Below are 18,047 nucleotides of genomic sequence, written 5' to 3' on the forward strand. Positions count from 1 at the left end.
AATTATTCTGACAGTTGCACAAATGGGAACTTTCTCCCCGCCCCCCCCACCCCCGGTCTTGTTTCTGGACATGAATCTGGACCTTTCTGACCCTTACACAAGTGATTATTAACCTTTCCAGACTCCCACTTTTTTTTTTTTTTTTTCAGATCCATAAGGACATTACATGGAACACCACCCTGTAACTGAGCACAGTTTGAAGACAGATGACTAATTTCCCAAATTATTTCTGGATTTTCCCTTTTATTACTTCTAGCCTTAAACGGCATCCACAGAAAGCAGTGGCTGTGAAGTCCCCTTCACCCCCCCCCGGCCCCCCTCCCCCCATAAGAGGTAGAAAGTGAAAGGCTGAAATGGAACACTTAAAAATGATCCCACTGGGCCCTGCTTGTTATTCACCAGCAAGGAATGTGGTCGTGTTTATAAGGCCGAGGTTCGTCTGAAGGAATTTTCATAAACCACCAATTGCATTACATCAAGGCCTCATCTTAAATCCCATGGTGATTTTCCTAAACACAACTAGCCTGCTGGCTTCAGACATATTATCTCTTCTTGTTGTTGCAGAAAATTCTCTGGATGTTTATATTCCTGCCGGACCACCCTACAACGGCCCGTTGGCTAACGGGGACTAGTAAGGGGTGGGGGGGGGGGGGGGAGGTTGCATAAACGACAAAGAAGAAGACCGGGGGCGGGGGGGGGGGGGACCGTGCCCGCCCTCAGACCTCTGACATGAGGCACTGACGGCCTGTGTCTGCGTATTTTTTTGTGGCTGGTGCGTGGCGGGTGGACCAGACGTGGGCCTGGCGACGACGGGGAACGGAGAGGAGCAGGTGAGGGAGCCGGAGAGCCCTATTTCCGTCTCCCAGACTCCACGTGACCACAACGTCCGTCCCGGATTCTCTGAACGTGAGTAAGGAGCAGCCGTCAACCAGACGCAGGGGAAGGAGCTGTCAAAACCAAGTTGGGGCTCTCGAACGTCGTAGCTGAGCTCAGGAGGTCACGTTACGAGCTCTCAGCTCAACTCAAGCCCCATGTCCCTTTGGTCATGGCTGGAAAGCCCCGTGGAAAACAACACAGAAAGGGAATGAGGTGTCGGGCGTCCTTACAGGGACAGTTTCTGCAGGACCTCGTCTTCCTGGGAGGGCTCTTCTCATCCTGCACCTGTTCCCGTGTGACGTCCACCAGCAGCGCTCTCCCTCACCCTCTGCCCCCCGCCCGGTCTCCCTTCTGAGCTCTAGGTGCAAACAGCCAGCTGCCCCCAGGGCGTCTCCGTGGGGGGCTCCATGGCACCCTGCATGCCCACGCCCCAAGTAACTTTTCACCTCCCTCTGCCTGCTAACCTCCAGCTTGCTCCCCTCCCCGAGTATATTCCAGGAGGGCTGGGACCGTCATCCGCCCTCCCCTGAGCCCAGTAGCGCCCCCTGCTCTGTGAAATGAGCCCCCCCCCCACCATGACCCCAAGCATCCCCACCAGGCTGAGCCAGGGGTCGGAGCTGCCGGTGAGGAGGGAGCGAGCAGTCAGTACCTGAGCAATGGCTCGCTCGGGAGAAACACTTAACACTCAGCCAACAGAGCACGCTCTTTCTTAACACAGAGGAGAGAAAACAGAAGGAAGGATGTTGGGGGGGAGGCGCGCAGCTCCACGGGGGAAGCTGAGTCAGGGTCAAGGATGACGCTGGCCCTGACGGTGCTAATTAAACCGTAAGCGTTTCATGGTCTCCAGGACGCCGTGGGAAAAGGAGGATATGAAACAAGGAGTCCAAGCCGAGGATTGTTGGGAAATAGGTGGGCCGGCGAGTTCCTCCTGAGTTTAGAGGAAGGGGGCCCCGTGCGGACAGAGGGAGCCAGGGAAGGCCCCTCTTGAGCCTGGAGCTCCGGTGGGTTCCGCCCAGCTCACGGGGTGAGTGGGGCCGCAGGGCGAGAGCGCCTCTCATCCGGGAAGGGCCCGCAGCCCTACGTGGCCTCTCGCCGGGCTCACGCTCTGCTGCGCTCACCTGGGTGGTCACGAACGCAACCGGGTTCTGCATTCCGGGCGGGAACCCGACCGGTCAAGCGCCCTGTTTTCTCAGCCCGTCGCCTCAGCAGGTGCCTGAAGTCAGGGCGTCCCCGATTCCGTCCCGTGGCCTAGTTCAGGCGGGCGGGCCAGGCTTCCCCGCCCTGACGTTGGTCTTCCTCCCCTTGTAACCCAGGAGCGCTGGCTCTTGGGGCGGTGCTCGCGGCCAGCGTGAACGTGCTAAGTCTGTCGAACCGTCATCTGCACGTTCTGGCGTCCGCCGAGGACGATCCGAAGCCATCGTTACTCTGATCGTTGCCGGAAGACGACATTCTGGGTAATTCATTCCTTCGGTCCAAAGGGAGAGGCATTTTCCAAAGTAACCGGCTTGTATTCCTTAAACATACTGATCTCGTGACAACCTGCGGGGCTGTTCCGGATGAAAGGGGCCCGAAGAGAACCAGCAACTAGATGCAGTGTGTGATCCTGGACCAGGATTCCTTTGTCCTTTCCTCTAAAGGACATTGCTGGGACAACTGGTGACATTTGAAGAAGGCCTGGATATTCTGTGAAATTAGTACGTCCGTGTCAAGTTTCTGGTTTTGTCATCGCGTGTGTGTGTACTTGTGTAAAAGAATGCCTCCAGGCAGGACACACGGGGACATTTCAGAATAGAGGGGACGGTAGCTACACGTCTGTTTCAAATGGCCCAGGAGAAATGCTCTGCGTCTACAGCACACAGTACGGCAGGTGTGGTGAAATGCTAACATCCAGGGGATCTGGGTGGAGGGCATTTGGGGGGGGGGCATTTTTACTTCTCTTGCAAATTTCTGCACATGTGAAATGACGTCAAGATGAAAAAGTTCTAAAAATGTGCTGGGAACACGAAATGGCCTGATTATGTGGGCATAGCTGTATTAAAAAAAAATTTAATGTTTATTTTATTATTGAGCCAGAGAGACAGAGCGAGAGCAGGGGAGGGGCAGAGAGAGACAGGGAGACACAGAAACCCAAGCAGGTTCCGGGCTCTGCGCTGTCAGCCCAGAGCCCGACAAGGGGCCCGAACTCGTGAACCTTGAGATCATGGCCTGAGCCGAAGTCAGATGCTTAACTGACCGAGCCACCCGGGCGCCACATCGGCATGGCTGTATTTGACAAGCACCCCGTTGGGAAGGTGGACTGGGGATCTTGTCTCTGGGGACATTCTAAGGCTGCAGGACAGTCAGCTCCATCCCACTGTGACAGAAACAGACCCGCAGGGATATGTGACAAGAGGCAGATTTCTCTACTGTGCTGTTCGCAAAGGCGAAGCCTTTGTGTCATATCAACAAAGGCTAGTTTTCAAGGAAACTTACTACCGGCTCATGGCTTTCGCCTCCAAATTCCAATTTCTGGGCATGACAGTGGGGCTGTCACATAACTCCATTCTGTATCAAGTGTCCCGAAATAGATTATTCCAGAGCCCGCAGCTTGCCTAATGACTAAAGGTCTTACATGGCAACAACAATAAAGGTCTTCAGCCACTGAGCCCTCATGAACAACAAGCACACCAAGCAATCAGTCTTTCCCACCACGTGAGTAAGCTCCTGTCCCCCCCCAGAACCGCCGGAACGCGGGCTGGGAGCCCACAGGCCCACACTGCAGATAATGACTTCAGCCTGCAGAGGGAAGAGAGAAGGGGCCCCCAAAATAGAGCTTTAAAACCCTCCCTTGTCTTTTGTGACAGTACAATTTACTGTTTCGTTTTGGTCTCTTATCAGGAAGCCTTCTGAATCAGTGCTCTATTTTGAGCACAAAGTCAAGATTTTTGTGGCCGCAGCCAAAGATGTTCACGTGGAGAGCTGCTGAGCTGGCTTGTTGATTCAGGCCCCGACGATTCCTCAGGTCTTTCTGGGTAAGTGGGAAGGGGTTCATCCATAAAAGCTTTTTCTTGGCCTTTCTATGCCTCTCCCACCCCGTCCACTTAGCATTCCACTAGAGAGGACACCAAATTGAATTCACGCCAAGAAAATGGACACACTCCACATACGTTGAGAGCTTTCCTGAATTAATAGCTTGCCCAGAGTCGACTGTCTCCCTGGGGGATTTAAGTTTCTTCCCTCGTGAGTGTCTATTTTTTCCTCTTTGTTCTTCCTCTCCCCTGGCCTTCTTACAGAAATAACAGGGTCATTGACATGTAGCGCGGTTATAAAACCTGTGACGAGGCGCCCGTCTAGTGACAGCAGGGCCGAGCCAGCCGATACCTCCGCGACCGAGTCCCCGTAACGTGAGTGCCTCGCGCCATCCCGTGTAACCCCCAGGACAAATCTGCAAGATAAGCTGTGCCATCCTGAGTTTTCACATGAGAAAATAGAAGCTCAGAGAAGACGAATATCCTTTCCCCAAAGATCCATGGTGAGTACAAGAGGTGAGCTTTAAACTCAGTTGTCTGTCTAGAGGGCTCTAGTATTCTGCTCTGTGTACTTTGACGGTAAATAGAGAGACACCCAGACCTCCTTCTTCTTGGCCCCAAGTTCTTTTACCAGACTGGGTTTGGTGCCCCGATTGTATAAGAACGTATCGCCTTTAGCACCTCTTTCCTCTTGTGGCTGCTACCTCAGCAACCCCGTCGAGCAGGAAAGCGAACATGTTCAAGATTTCACTCAGCTTGGCCGTTCGATCTCTCCGCCACGTGTGGGCTGAACCTCTTCGGGACCAACGCTGGGCAGGGTCGCCATGTCCCCGCTGAGACGGCCAGGTGGCTACAGTACTCGGTAGCCCTGCGTCCTGCCCTCTCCTACAGTTTCTAATCTCATTTGGCTTCTTGTGAATTACGTGACATCTGAGCCTGTGAGAGCAGGTGTTCCCGCCCCCTCAGGGGACCTGAAAGGCAGCCCTGGGGCATGAGCCCTTCGTGGGGCGACCGTTAGACTATTTCCGACAAGCACCTAACAAGACATCTCCTGCAGCCGAGTCAGCCCTCCCTACTCCCGGGCAGTCACCGAAGCCATGTGCCCTGGTGGGTTCTTACAGAAGCATCCACACCAGTCCATCTGAGGACCCTATGGGCCTGACCCCCACATAGGATTGATGCAAAGTAGCAGGGAGTTGAAGAGCCCAGGCATAACCTTGAACTCATGAACCCACAGAAGTTGGCAAATTAAGGTCCTGGACTCTTTGACCTGCGGGTGGGACAAGGCTAAGGTGTGTTGTCCACTTTCCACCCATCTCAAGACCAACGGGCTTGATTCAGCACTGTCCATGGCAATAACTTCAGTAAAACACCCCACGTTGGCTTGCTTCTCTTCTGTCTTACTGGCGCTCCTTATCAGGGCTTGCTGGGAACAGCGCCTAGTACATTCCTTGGACTCAGACCCTAGTCTCAGGGTGGACTTGGGAGAAACTGACCTTGGACACCCCCCAAGCCCCCTTCCCTGCATCCCAAGTGCAGCCAGCATACTGCTGGGCTCTCTCAGGGAATGCAGTTGACAGAGTTGAGGGCAGTCGTCCCTGGGCCCCTGCTTAGACTTTTCCATGCCAGAAACCTATTGTTCCAGCCAGACAGCATCCATCAGGAGCTCCTGGAGGACACAGGAGGTAGGGATCAGGGTGGGACACCAGAAATGTTAGTGAATTTCTATTGCAATGTGTCCACACTGAAAGAGGTTCCAACAGAAGATCTCCTGTTCCAACTTGAAGCCAGATGGGGCTCTTCAACAAAGAGGGTCCTCTATCCACCCAGAGGGCATCTGGATTGTTGCAGATTGACAATGTTTCAGATGAGAAAGGACAGTAAGATGTTTCTTTTGCCTCCTTGAACCCCCTTCCTTCTCTATCCCAGGTCGTATGCTCCATTAAGTCATCTGGATGATTTCTGGGGAGGCACGGGACTCCAACGTCATGCACCCCACTTCTGCTGGCCGACACTTGGGGACCGCCGGGTCCTGACCTCAGCACACTGGATGGTGGAGTGGGTGACTGTGTGCGTTCGTTTCCTCCAGCGAACACAGCATCCGGGAGCGAGAGCGTTCACTTTGTCAAAGGTTCAGAAATAACAGAAGTAAAACCAGTGAATCACCGTGGTAGCAATTAGTAAAACTTTATCGTGCACACACCAAAAAGGAAGTTTGCAAACCGGAAGCACTCAAACCGGAAGGTAGCGCGAGGCTCGGGGGTGGATTCTTAAGAAGCAGCTCATATGGTGAGAAGGCAGTGGCTGTGTGTTTTTCCAGGGTTTGGTCCTAACGCTAGAATTTTCTTAAGTCATAGGGAATTGGTGAGTGGTTACCTCATACCAACCTTGGGAAACAGTTCAAGTTTCGCTTGTGACTTCCAGAGGCGCAAGCAAAGGACTGACCCAGGTCCAGTCAGTCTTGCAAAATAATCTAAATCAAGCTTTGTTTGTATGACCAAAGTGGTTTCATCTGCTCAGGGCATTTTCACGGCTGTGTTTTTTATTCAACGGCCCCCTCCCTCATGGATCAGAGGTGGGCACGTGACGCCCTGAGACCCAGGGCGGCCTCTCCCAGAACCCCTGGGAAACGGCTCTTCAGGCTCCTCCATGGATCCCCAGAGCCTGGGCCGCCATATTGGTACGCTTGGCCAAGGACCTGGGAACGGATCTCCAGGGGAGGCAGAACCCCAGGGAGTCCTTGTGCTGTGAGCAATGGGACCTGCCTGTTCCCCTCCTCCTTTGCAGCAATGGAGCCATTCCTTTCCTGTCCTTGCTTACTCCAGTTTTGATCAAGGTTTCCATCACATGTGGCAAAGAATCCTAAGCGACGCACGTGGAAGGGAGAAGTCTTCTTAACCTGTGTTTGTACCAGGACCAGAGATCCTTCTCCACAGTCCCCGTGGCCCAGTGTTGTCTATGAGGCCAAAACGTGTCGCCACTGGGTGCCCCTCAGCATGTGTGTACAATATTGGAAGTCCTCCTGGGCTGTGGGAGCACATTGGCTCCTCAGAAGGGGATGACAGAACTTACCGGAATTTGTCCTTGAGATGCCCAAGGGTCTGAGTCGGACATGCCGAGGTTTTATCCCCAAAGTTAAGATTTCATTCGCAAATAAGTTTATACAAAAGCACTAGGGGATGGTACACTTTAAATCCAAGCACAAAATATATCCAGTTTAGTAAACTGGGACCCATATTTTGAAAAGAAGGAGAAAATATTCCACTGGAAACAAAGGAATTCAAATATACAAAGGTGATGTTTACCCACCAGTTGATTTTGAAAGGTTAGAGACGTGGCCTTTTTTAAATGGAAATATACTCTTACCACGCCATTTAAAAAATGCCTTAGCCTCTCTTCAGCCTTTTATTATGAAATATCCAACCTACAGAAAAGTTGCAAAAATAATCGGATGAATGTCTACGTATCCTTCACCTAGATTAGCCAATTGTTAATGTTTTTCCGTGCTTGTTCCAGATCCATCGGCATGTGACACACACATGCCTATGTCCACAGGCAAAAATTACACACACACACACACATGCACTCTCACACATACGCTCACATAAGTACTTTTTCTGATGGACAATCTGAGAGTTAATTGCAGACATCATGACACCTCACCACCGAATACTTTAGCATCTGTCTCCTAAAAAAAAAATCAGTTAATTGCCACACTCAGGAAAGTTAACCCTGAAATAATGCCATTACCTAAATAGATGGTCCGTAGTCACATTTTTCTATTTGTGCTGATAATGTCCTTCGGGGCTGGGGTTTGCTGCTGTTGCTTTTTGTTCTTGTATTTTTCTAAATCTGGGATCCAACCAAATATCATGCATTCATTTATTAATATTTTACTTTTGAACGTTATTCTACAGCTTTTTTTCTTGTTCTTAATAAAGGAACTTGGGTTATAGTAAAACCAGTATTTATTCCATCGATTACTTACTTTCTATCAATTTCCATTCATCTCATTAGTTCTTTATTGAGAAAAGTGCCTGGAAACAACACCCACATAGGTTCAAGAATTTGTATAATTTTTTTAACGTAAAAGAACCTGTTGATTTTACACTTAGGAACACCATTCATCCGATTGTGTTACGCATTAGTGCAGGCAGATCATCAGAGCCACAGAAAGAGGCTCGGTGGCAGAGGGCATAAGGCTACTGATGACCTAAGACAGAGGCAACACCGAAGAGGAAGAGGAGGAGGAGGAAGAAGATTGTAGGGCTTGTGAGTCATGCCAGCTGAACACAAGTTGTATCCAAAGGCGGACACGTTTGTGGTATCACGCGTTTGCAGAAGGACAAAAGCATATCCATAGAATATCTCGGTGTAAGCCACCTCCTCCACGGTCATCACCTTGACCGCCTTCCCCCCAGACCGCCACATCCTGAAACCACGACGCGGGGGTCACCTCCCTGCCTGCCCTGTCCGGCTGCCTAGCTTGAGCACGATGCTGTCCACGGAACATCCTGCAATGACAGGGGCGTCCTAGCCACACACATCCGGTACCTGTGGCCGCGAATGAGCGGGCAGAGTACGCTCCCGGTGAAGAAACAAGAATGGCTCCTGGAACGCTTTGGGGCTGAGTGCTTCGCAGGAGGTGACTCACGGAAGCGTGCTGACTGGGCCCATTTTCAGTCGACAAAACCGAGGCCCAGAGCATCACGGTTGTGGCCGAACTCGAACTCAGTGGTACGGTCTCGTTCCAGAGGGTGTGACCTGCCTTTAGAAGGAGAGTCCCGCTTGTCACTCATTCAGCCTGGGGTCCTTCCTTGCGAGCCCTTCACGGAGCGTGTTGGAGGTGGCTGGTCAGGGGGGACCGCTGTCCGCAGCCCCACAGCTCCAGGAAAAGTGGCTGATGAGCCACACGGCTGACACACAGAGAAGGAGACATTTTTATTTAAAGACACTTTCAGGGTCTTTCAAAGGCCTCTCACTGCTTGCTTCCAGGCTGGAGACTCTGAAGGGTGAGTCATTCTAGCTGTTCTGGGGTTTTCACTTCAAGGTCAGAGGCTGCAGGAGTCTCTCGTTTAGATATGCATCATGAGTTTTAAGTGCCCAGGCTGGGGAATTAATTTCGGTCGCCAATGTCACCCCAGAATATCGTGCTTCCAATGACTGCCACCCAGGCGTCCCTCCTGCGTTCAGCGGAGCCATGCGGGCGGCCGGGGCTCCACCTGCCAAGGGGGAATGAGAAAGAGAGCAGGAAGCTGGCTCCTTACAAATGAGCGAAGCAGGTGGGGGGCAGGGGGCAGAAAGAAGAGAGGAACGAACCAAGAAACAGACTCTTCACTGCAGAGAACACACTGAGGTGGGGGGGGGGGTGGGAGGGGAAATGCATGTTGGGGATTAAGGAGAGCGCGTGAGATGAGCACGGGGCCACATATGAAAGTGTTCCATCAGGGGCGCCTGGGTGGCTCAGGCCGTTGAGTGTCGGACCTCGGCTCAGCTCATGATCTCGAGGTCCGTGAGTTCGAGCCCCGCACGGAGCTCTGTGCTGACAGCTCAGAGCCTGGAGCCCGCTTCCGATTCTGTGTCTCGCTCTCTCTCCGCCCCTCCCCTGTTGACGCTCTGTCTCTTAATAACAAATAAATGTTAAAAAAAGAAAAGAAAAGAAAGTGTTCCATCACGGTCAGTACACCGGAAACTAATATCACAATGTAGGTTACCTGTACTGGCGTTGCAATGAGATAAAAATAAAGAAAACGTAAATAAAAATGCAAAAATAATAAACAGACAAAAAAGAAGCAAAGTCCTCCTGTCTTCACTGCAACGACTGTGTTTACTGTGCCCCGTCCCTGCTGCTTCCTGCCCGCCCGTGATGGAGGAATGTGGGCCCTCCCCCGCAGCTTCCAGGCTTTCGGATTTTGAGTAGGGTGAGGACTTTGGTGCCCAGACTCCGTCTTCATCCTGTTGGGGCTGGGCCCAGCCCTGGATACGACAGCAGATCCCAGTAGAGCGGTCATGAGCGGGTCGGGGAAACAGGACAGGAGGTGATGAGGAGAGACTCGGAGGCATCGGCTCCCTACCTGGTGTGCCCGCAGCCCCTGGAGGGAGGGTCCCCTGGAGCCTCTCGTGGCCTTTGCAGAGCCTTAAACCCTGGAAAGGACCCAGCAGGGATGACTCCCAGGGGACTCTGGGAGAAGAGGGACAGGAACAGGGACCTGGATGTAGGACAACAGGTCTCCTAGCCAGGGAGGTGGTGCCAGCCCACACCCCACGGCCCTCCTGCAAACAGGCAGTCAGTGGTCTCCCTGCACATCTGTCCACATGTGCCCCTTTGGGGGTGACCGTGAAGCCTCCAGGCCCTGTAACCTGCACACCGTTCACATCCACACTAATCAGCTCCTTAGAAGAATTCAATCACAAAGTGATCTTTGTGCACAATAAAATGGTCATAATCAGCGTCATTGAGGCTTGGGTTCTTCGAGTTAAGCTCCCACCCCTCCCCCCCCAGGCCAACGGCCACACTTTTCACCATGTTCTTACATATTCGAGGTGATGTTTTACAAAACCGTTGTATGCTTTACAAAACTGGACTCGTACTGAATACATTTCTCTGCAAATTGCCTTTTATCCTACGTCTTTGTTGGCAAAAAGTGTGGCCAGAGACAGCCTCCTTTTATAGTATGGTTTCCGGGAAGGGAGACTGCTCAGCCAAAGGGTAGGTGTATTTTAATACTTTCATGGATACTGATATTAAAATGGGTATCGATACCGTAGAGTTTCAGTAGGGTCCTGCCAGATGGCCTCCCGAAATGGTTGTAGTCATTCCTGTTCCCATGAACAAAGTGGGGAAGCTCTCTCCCCTAATCCATGCCAGCACTGGGTGGGTGGGGGGGGGGACATTGTTTTCTCTTCTTTTTTTTTTTTTTTTAGTTTATTTATTTATCTTGAGAGAGACAGAGACAGCATGAGTGGGGGAGAGACAGAAAGATCTCTGTTCGGAGATCATGACCTGAGCTGAAATCAAGAGTTGGACACTTAACTGACTGAGCCACCCAGGCGTCCCTTTCTTATTTTTGAACACAGGTATCAGATGAAATTAGTATCTGACTATTATTTGAGTTTTCCTTTCTCTGGGTATTACTTATATTTATGGATCACTAATATTTCCTCTTCTCAAGATGGTCTACTCATATCCTTTGACTATTTCGCATTGAGATTGAAAAATGTTTTTCTTATTAATTTTTAGGGGTTTTTGGATGCTGTGGATATTAATTCTTATTTGTCAAATGTATTTCCTTGTTGGTCATTTGTCCTTTGACTTTGCGATTTTTTTTTTTTTTTTTTTTTTTTTTTTTTTGCCATGCAATTCCTTTGACAGGAATGTGTCATCAGGATTTCCTGTGTTGTCTGCATACATGTTTAATTACAAAATCAAAAGGAAAATAATTTGAAAAAAGTACAAAAGTTGGGGCGCCTGGGTGGCTCAGTCGGTTAAGCGTCTGACTTCGGCTCAAGTCACGATCTCGCGGTCTGTGAGTTCGAGCCCCGCGTCAGGCTCTGTGCTGACAGCTCAGAGCCTGGAGCCTATTTCAGATTCTGTGTCTCCCTCTCTCTCTGCCCCTCCCCTGCTCACGCTCTGTCTCTCTCTGTCTTTCAATAACAAATAAACGTTTAAAAACAATTGAAAAGAGTACAAAAGTAGATACAGGGCTGTATCAATTGTTAGCACTGTTTACCATTAAAAATGGAAATAACTTCCATGTTCAAATATTCGAGGTATAATTTACTTACGGCATGGTGGATGTTTTACATTTTTCATTATTTTCCTCGTTTCTATCGTTTTCCTGTCTGAACTGCCAATGTTGCTGCAATTTTGTTTTCTATATGTTTCATTGCAAACGCGAAGTGTTTTAACTACATATGGGTTGCAAAATTTCTTTCTTTTTAAAAAACTTGTTTTAATGTTTATTTTTTGAGAGAGACAGAGAAAGAGAGCACGCGAGTAGGGGAGGGGCAGGGAAAGAGAGAGAGAGAGAGAGAGAGAGAATCCTAAGCAGGCTCCACGCTGTCAGCACAGAGCCCCACACGGGCCTCAAACCCATGAACCATCAGATCATGACCTGAGCCAAAATCGAGAGGCAGACACTCAACTGACTGAGCCACCCAGGTGCCCCTGGATGCCAAAATGTCTTACCGGCTGGCCTGAGATACCAACCGCCAAATTTAACACTGTTTCTATAGGAAAGTAAATTCCACTGGGAAAAGAACAAATCTGGAAGCCCAGTCTGGGGATGTGTAAACTGAGGCTGCCTCTGTGCCAGACCATTTAGGTGGGAAATGAGCGAAATAAAACAAATAGGCCAGGACTTCCTGTGACCATGTCTACCAACTTTTTCTTAGTTCTTGGGATTTTTTTTGGGGGGGGGGGCGGGTGTTCTTTTTCTCCTTCTTTTTGGATTGCTGGATAATAGTCACATTTGGATGCTTCCGTTAGATTCCCTACATCTGCCAGAAATTGGCATCATTCCATTGTGCTTGGCTAATTCAGCGGCGTCGCCTCCTGTGGAAATAGCTGCTTCTGGCAAAACTGTTTAGTTTATCATTTAATCAAAACATTTGCATAGTTGTAACTGAGTTAGAAAGCAAAAGTGGGGTTGATCATTTCTGCAAAAAGACGAGTCAAATCAAGGAATGTTTTGAACCATGAAATGAAATTTAATTAAATATTGGAATGACAAACATTTCGCAGAGCACAGACGTCTTTAAACAATGGTTAAATAATGCACAAAAGAAATTACAGTTTTACATGTAGACAACATTTAATGGTGACACAACGAATGTGTCCCCTGATCTACAGAATGTGTTAGCAATGCGTAGTTTCCTCATCTGGGGGGTGAGTTGCTCTGTGAAGATGCCTTAGGTGATGCTTCTGCTTCTCAGACTTTGTGGCCGAATGGCCTTGGAGGAGATTGGAGAATCGAAACCCCACCCAACACAGAGGTTGCTCTCCCTTCGTGCAGAGGGACAGCACCGATTGTGGTTTCTGCCCCCCAGGTACTGATTATGCTGCCTACTCCCTGCCTACTTTTTTTTTTTAATGTTTTATTTATTTTTGAGAGAGCACAAGTTGGAGAGAGAGGGACAGAGGATCTGAAGTAGGCTCTGCACTGTCAGCACAGAGCCTGACACGGGGCTCAAACTCATGAACCATGAGATCGTGACCTGAGCCCGCAGTTGGAGGCTCAACCGACTGAGCCACCCAGGCGCCCCACCCTGCCCACTTCTTAAAGGGTGCCCTTTAGAAAAACCACTGCCTGTACCCAGTTGGATGGTCCTCTGGTTCTTATCCAATGGATTTTAACTGCTTTCCCCTCATCATCAGAGAAGTCACCATTATCTGCTTCCTTCTCCCCGCCAAAAGGGCTTTTAAACTAAAGTTCAGCCTCTTAAGCCTCCTGTGATTCTTCATGAAAATACACCGTTATGAAGGGTTTGCTGCAAATCACCACATGGGATCTGCAAACATAGGAACATAAAATCATTACGAAGTCTCCTTGGGGCCGCTGGGGGCCGTGGGGAGCCGGGGGATGCACGGGAGGGGGCATCCATGTCCCCTCCCCTCCTGCTTGCCCCTGCTGACGAGGCAGAGCCCATCAGGAAGCCACTTGATGTGGTACATGCCTGTCAGTCTTGGCGCAGAGAGAGACGGCAGAGGGCGATGATGGAGGGGTCTCCGGGGGCAAAGGGAGAGTTCCCATCTGTGAAAAGGAATCAAAAAGCAAATGGGAATTTGGCCAAGTCACAAAAGTGATCCCTGGGGCTTAAAGAGCACATGCCCCAGGAGATTTTGCAAACTGCACAAAAGCCCTTCTCATCCTGGTCTCACTACGTCTTGTCACCGAAACGCCTCTGGATCAAGGTCCTTTCCAAATTATACTTAACGGAAATGCACACTTTCCTAGTGGTCTCATTAAATCGCCGTTAGGCAGGTAAGCTTCCCCAAACAGGTGTGCAGAAATACATACATGTTAAAATGCAGAGGGTAAGACAGGGTTGCTGTGATCATCAGGGTGGTGGGGGAGGGGGGGAGAAAAAGTAGATGGAAAGGAATCCATTTTTTTTCACGTTTATTTGTTTATTTCTGAGAGGGAGAGAGAGCATGCAATCAGGGGACGTACAGAGAGAGAGGGAGAGAGAGAATCCCAAGCAAGCTCCACACTGTCAGTGCAGAGCCCGACACGGGGCTCAACCTCACGAACCGTGAGATCATGACCTAGGCAGAAATCAAAAGTCAGTCGCTCAACCCATCCCGGAGCCATCCAGGAGCCCCTCGTGGTGTACTACTCCATATGACTCTCCGCGTCCATACTCCGTGAAATCAGGGCTGCAGCTCTCGTAATCCACAGGGTGGGTATTTACACCACGGAAATCAGTAGACAACGACACAAATTGTTTTCGATGCACTTGGTTGTTAAGCATTTACTAGCATAGCGCGACCAGCACATTCAGAGGGATGCGGGTTAGCACAGGGGGAAGGAAGTTCAGGTGATTTCCTAGCTAGCAATGCTAAAGAAAAGTATGTAACTCTTCCTTATTGGTTTCTCCTCCCCCGGAAGAATGAAAAGCAGGATCAATTCAATTCAGGAAGGGTTCAAATCAAATCAATTTTTGAAGGTGACAGCCTGTGTGTTCAGTGCCGGAGTAGACACTTAGCATGAATGCTTAAAGTTGTTCATGCAAACAATGCCTCTTTCTAGAATCAGGATTAAGTGATTCACAGAAGATTCTTCTATTTCAATGAATCTATTCATCTATAAAGAAATACTTCATACAAGGCCCAGGAGCCAAGATGATTGTTTTTCTCCAGATTGTGGAATTGCAACATCCTTTCTCCTATTTACCATTCAACGCACTCAGGCCATTCAATGCGCCTGTGTGAGCTCTTCCCAAGATGTAAACAGATTTTTGAAATGTAGATAATTGATGTTTGATGGAGTTCAACCTTGTCACCAGTTAGAGAACTCAAATATGTTAATCTTGACTCTTCTCAGGGATCTAAAGCCATTGTCTTTCATTAAGCCCTATGCTTATAAGAGCTGCTTGAATCAGTCCCCAAGTCGGTGGCCCTGCTTCCTTCCACCCTCATGTGAGTGGCCATTGTGCATAGCAGGACACGGGAGGAAAGTCACAATCTCGAGGAAAATCCTTCCCTTTATTTTGACCCCTCGTCTCTGCTGAACAGTGCCGTAATTTAGGTTTAATCTTGAAAATTATGGCCACTGTTAATTTTCAACTTATTAGAGAGATTCTGTCTGTTTGCACAACTGTGGAAGGGGTTTGGAGACCCCACATTAAAGCTGCTGTTGATGTGAAATGGTCAAAATCTCTTGGTGGTGTTTACAAAGTGGGGGAGCTGTCATCAGTGAGCCATTAAAACAGAAACGCTAGGTGGATTTGACATTTGAAAATCATGTAATTCACCATATCAACAGATAAAAAAGAAAAATGATATGATCATGCCAACCAATGTAGAAAAAGCACTTGGCAATAGAAAACATGAACAAACTTCTAGCCAGGCAGACCAAGAAAAAAAGATACTGAAGTCATAAATTACCAACATCAGGAACCAAAGAGAGGACATCGTTACAGATTCTACAGTCAGAAAATATACAATAAAGAAGTATTATGGAAAACTTCTACTAATAAATGTGACCATTGAAATTAAATGGAAAAAGTCCCCGAAAGACTACTGAAGCTCACTTTAGAAGAAACAGATAACTGGAATAGTGCTACATCTAGGAAAGAACCAAAAATTGAATTCGTAGTTAAAATTTCGGGCAAAGCAAGTGCCAGCCCCGGATGGCTTCATTAGTGAATTCCACCAAACATTTGAGAAAATAACAATGTTAATTCTACATAAACGCTTCCAGAAAATGGAAGATTAGGGGACATTTTCCAACGCATTTTAGGAGGTCAGCATTACCCTATAACAAAACCAGACAAAGACGTTATGAGAAAAGAAAACCAAAGACCAAATTCCCTCATGATCGCAGATGAAAAATGCTCTTAAGAAACCTAACAGGGGCGCCTGGGTGGCGCAGTCGGTTGAGCGTCCGACTTCAGCCAGGTCACGATCTCGCGGTCCGTGAGTTCGAGCCCCGCGTCAGGCTCTGGGCTGATGGCTCAGAGCCTGGAGCCTGTTTCCGATTCTGTGTCTCCCTCTCTCTCTGCCCCTCCCCCGTTCATGCTCTGTCTCTCTCTGTCCCAAAAATAAATAAACGTTGAAAAAAAAAAATTAAAAAAAAAGAAACCTAACAAAATTAATCTAGAAATCTAAAAAACAGGATAATGCGTCGTGACAAAGATAAGGATGTCTGTTGTCACCGCTTAAAACCCTCACTGGCTCTTCTAACCAGTGAACTATGGGAAGAAAAAGAAATTGAACACATACGATTGAGAAAAGGAGCAGTATAGCTGTCTTTATTTAAAAAGAACATGACTGTGTTTGTAGAATGTCTTAAGAAATGTAGAAAAAAAGAGCCTCAGAATAAGTGAGTTTAGTAAGATTATAGGACGCGAGGACAATGTATACACAAATTAATTATCCAGCTTGGTCTCCAGTCCAGACCAGAAGGGATAAGCTCCTTTCTCTCTGCTTCCGCCCACTGAGAACAATCAGGACCTTGTAAATAACAGAAAGGGAAACCAAGAGAACTTTGAAATATGGTAAAAAGAAGTCATGTTGGCTTGGAACCCTGGGACTGGAGGAACAATACAACAGCGGGCTCTTTCCTGACCCCTTTCTTCACCCAACAAAACAAAGTGCCCCGGGCCTTGTGTTCCCCAACCCTCAAGCCATAACACGAGGCAGACCCATTCTTCTTCCGGATAGAGTGGGATTCCCAACCGTAATGCCAGGTGAGTCCAGAAGCACCAGCAAGGGGGATCAATCAGGAGTCCACCCTTAAAAATGGCTAAGGAGCATTCTTGAAACAGAAAGGAAAGGATAAAAGAAGGAATATTAGAAGATCAGGAAGGAAGAAAGAAAACAGAAATAGGAGAAAAAATGGCTACATAAAATAGGCTCTCCTCCTCATGAGTTTTAGAAATTACATTCAATGGTCAAAACAAAAATCATCCGATATTCTAAACAATCAAACTTAAGTGCAGGGAAGTCAAAAAGGCTTAAATGAAGGGAAAATATCCATACTTCACCCACAGTGAGGAAACCAGCAGATCGCAATGAGTCGCATATGTATATTTTAATGCCCGGAGGAAACTAGACAAGGGAATGAGAAAACTGTACCCCAAATACACTCAAATACACTATAAATAAATCAATGTGAAATCCTAAAAAATTTTAAGGAATCTAGAAGAAGGCATGAAAAGAAAAAAGAGAAGAAATAAACAGGAAACAAACTATACAATGGCAGAGCTAATCCCTAGTATACAACCATTTTCCTTTAAGGTAAATAGGCTAAACATACCTCAGAAAAGGGCAGGAACTAACTGAGTGAATAAAAAACCCCAAGCCCTCTCTAAACCCGAGACACTCATCTCAAATTCAACACTGGTAAACTGAAATAAAAGGATGGAACATGATATACCATGGAATCATTTTTTAAAAGCCATGGGTGATTATATAAATACCAAATTAAGTAGATTTCAGGGCACAGAAAACCACTAGAGATGAAGAGGGATATATAAAAGAGGAATATTGCATGATAATTAAAGGACCAATCCACCGGGAAGACATAGCGATCCTAAATGTACACTCGCCAAACAACATAGCCTCCAAACATATAGTGCAAAAACAACAGATTTGAAAATCCTAAGTCATGCTAGGAGACTTCAACGTCCCCTTCTCAGACACCGATAGAACTACCCAGGAAAAAATCAGCAAGGATATATGAAGAATAACACTACCAACACGATGTGCCGGCAGATTCAGCGTCAGAGCTGAACGCTTACTGTGTCCTCACGGGCAGAAGGGGCAAGGTGGCCATCTGGGGTCTCTTTAAGGACACCACTCTCGTTCATGAGGGCTCCACCCTCATGACATAATCACCTCCCCAAAATCTCCCCTCCTTATGCCATCCCATGGTGAGCAAAGATTTCAACATATGAATTTTGGGCATTCATATGTTGGACACAGACATTCAGTCCATT

At 48.3% G+C, this 18,047-nt stretch overlaps 1 long non-coding RNA gene across 2 annotated transcripts; it reads left to right on the forward strand.

The window, feature by feature from the left end:
- Positions 1-721: 721 nt before the first annotated feature.
- Positions 722-9,422, forward strand: LOC123593055. Of its 2 annotated transcripts, XR_006710089.1 has the most exons (5): positions 722-2,570; positions 3,754-3,887; positions 4,149-4,387; positions 5,814-6,015; positions 8,038-9,422. It is a non-coding gene; the product is annotated as an uncharacterized LOC123593055 (long non-coding RNA). The 2 variants fall into 2 exon arrangements; XR_006710090.1 differs by lacking the exon at positions 8,038-9,422 and having other exon boundaries at positions 5,814-7,639.
- Positions 9,423-18,047: the final 8,625 nt, after the last annotated feature.

This window comes from Leopardus geoffroyi, chromosome D4, assembly GCF_018350155.1.
Source record: "Leopardus geoffroyi isolate Oge1 chromosome D4, O.geoffroyi_Oge1_pat1.0, whole genome shotgun sequence".
NCBI classification, from domain to species: domain Eukaryota; kingdom Metazoa; phylum Chordata; class Mammalia; order Carnivora; family Felidae; genus Leopardus; species Leopardus geoffroyi.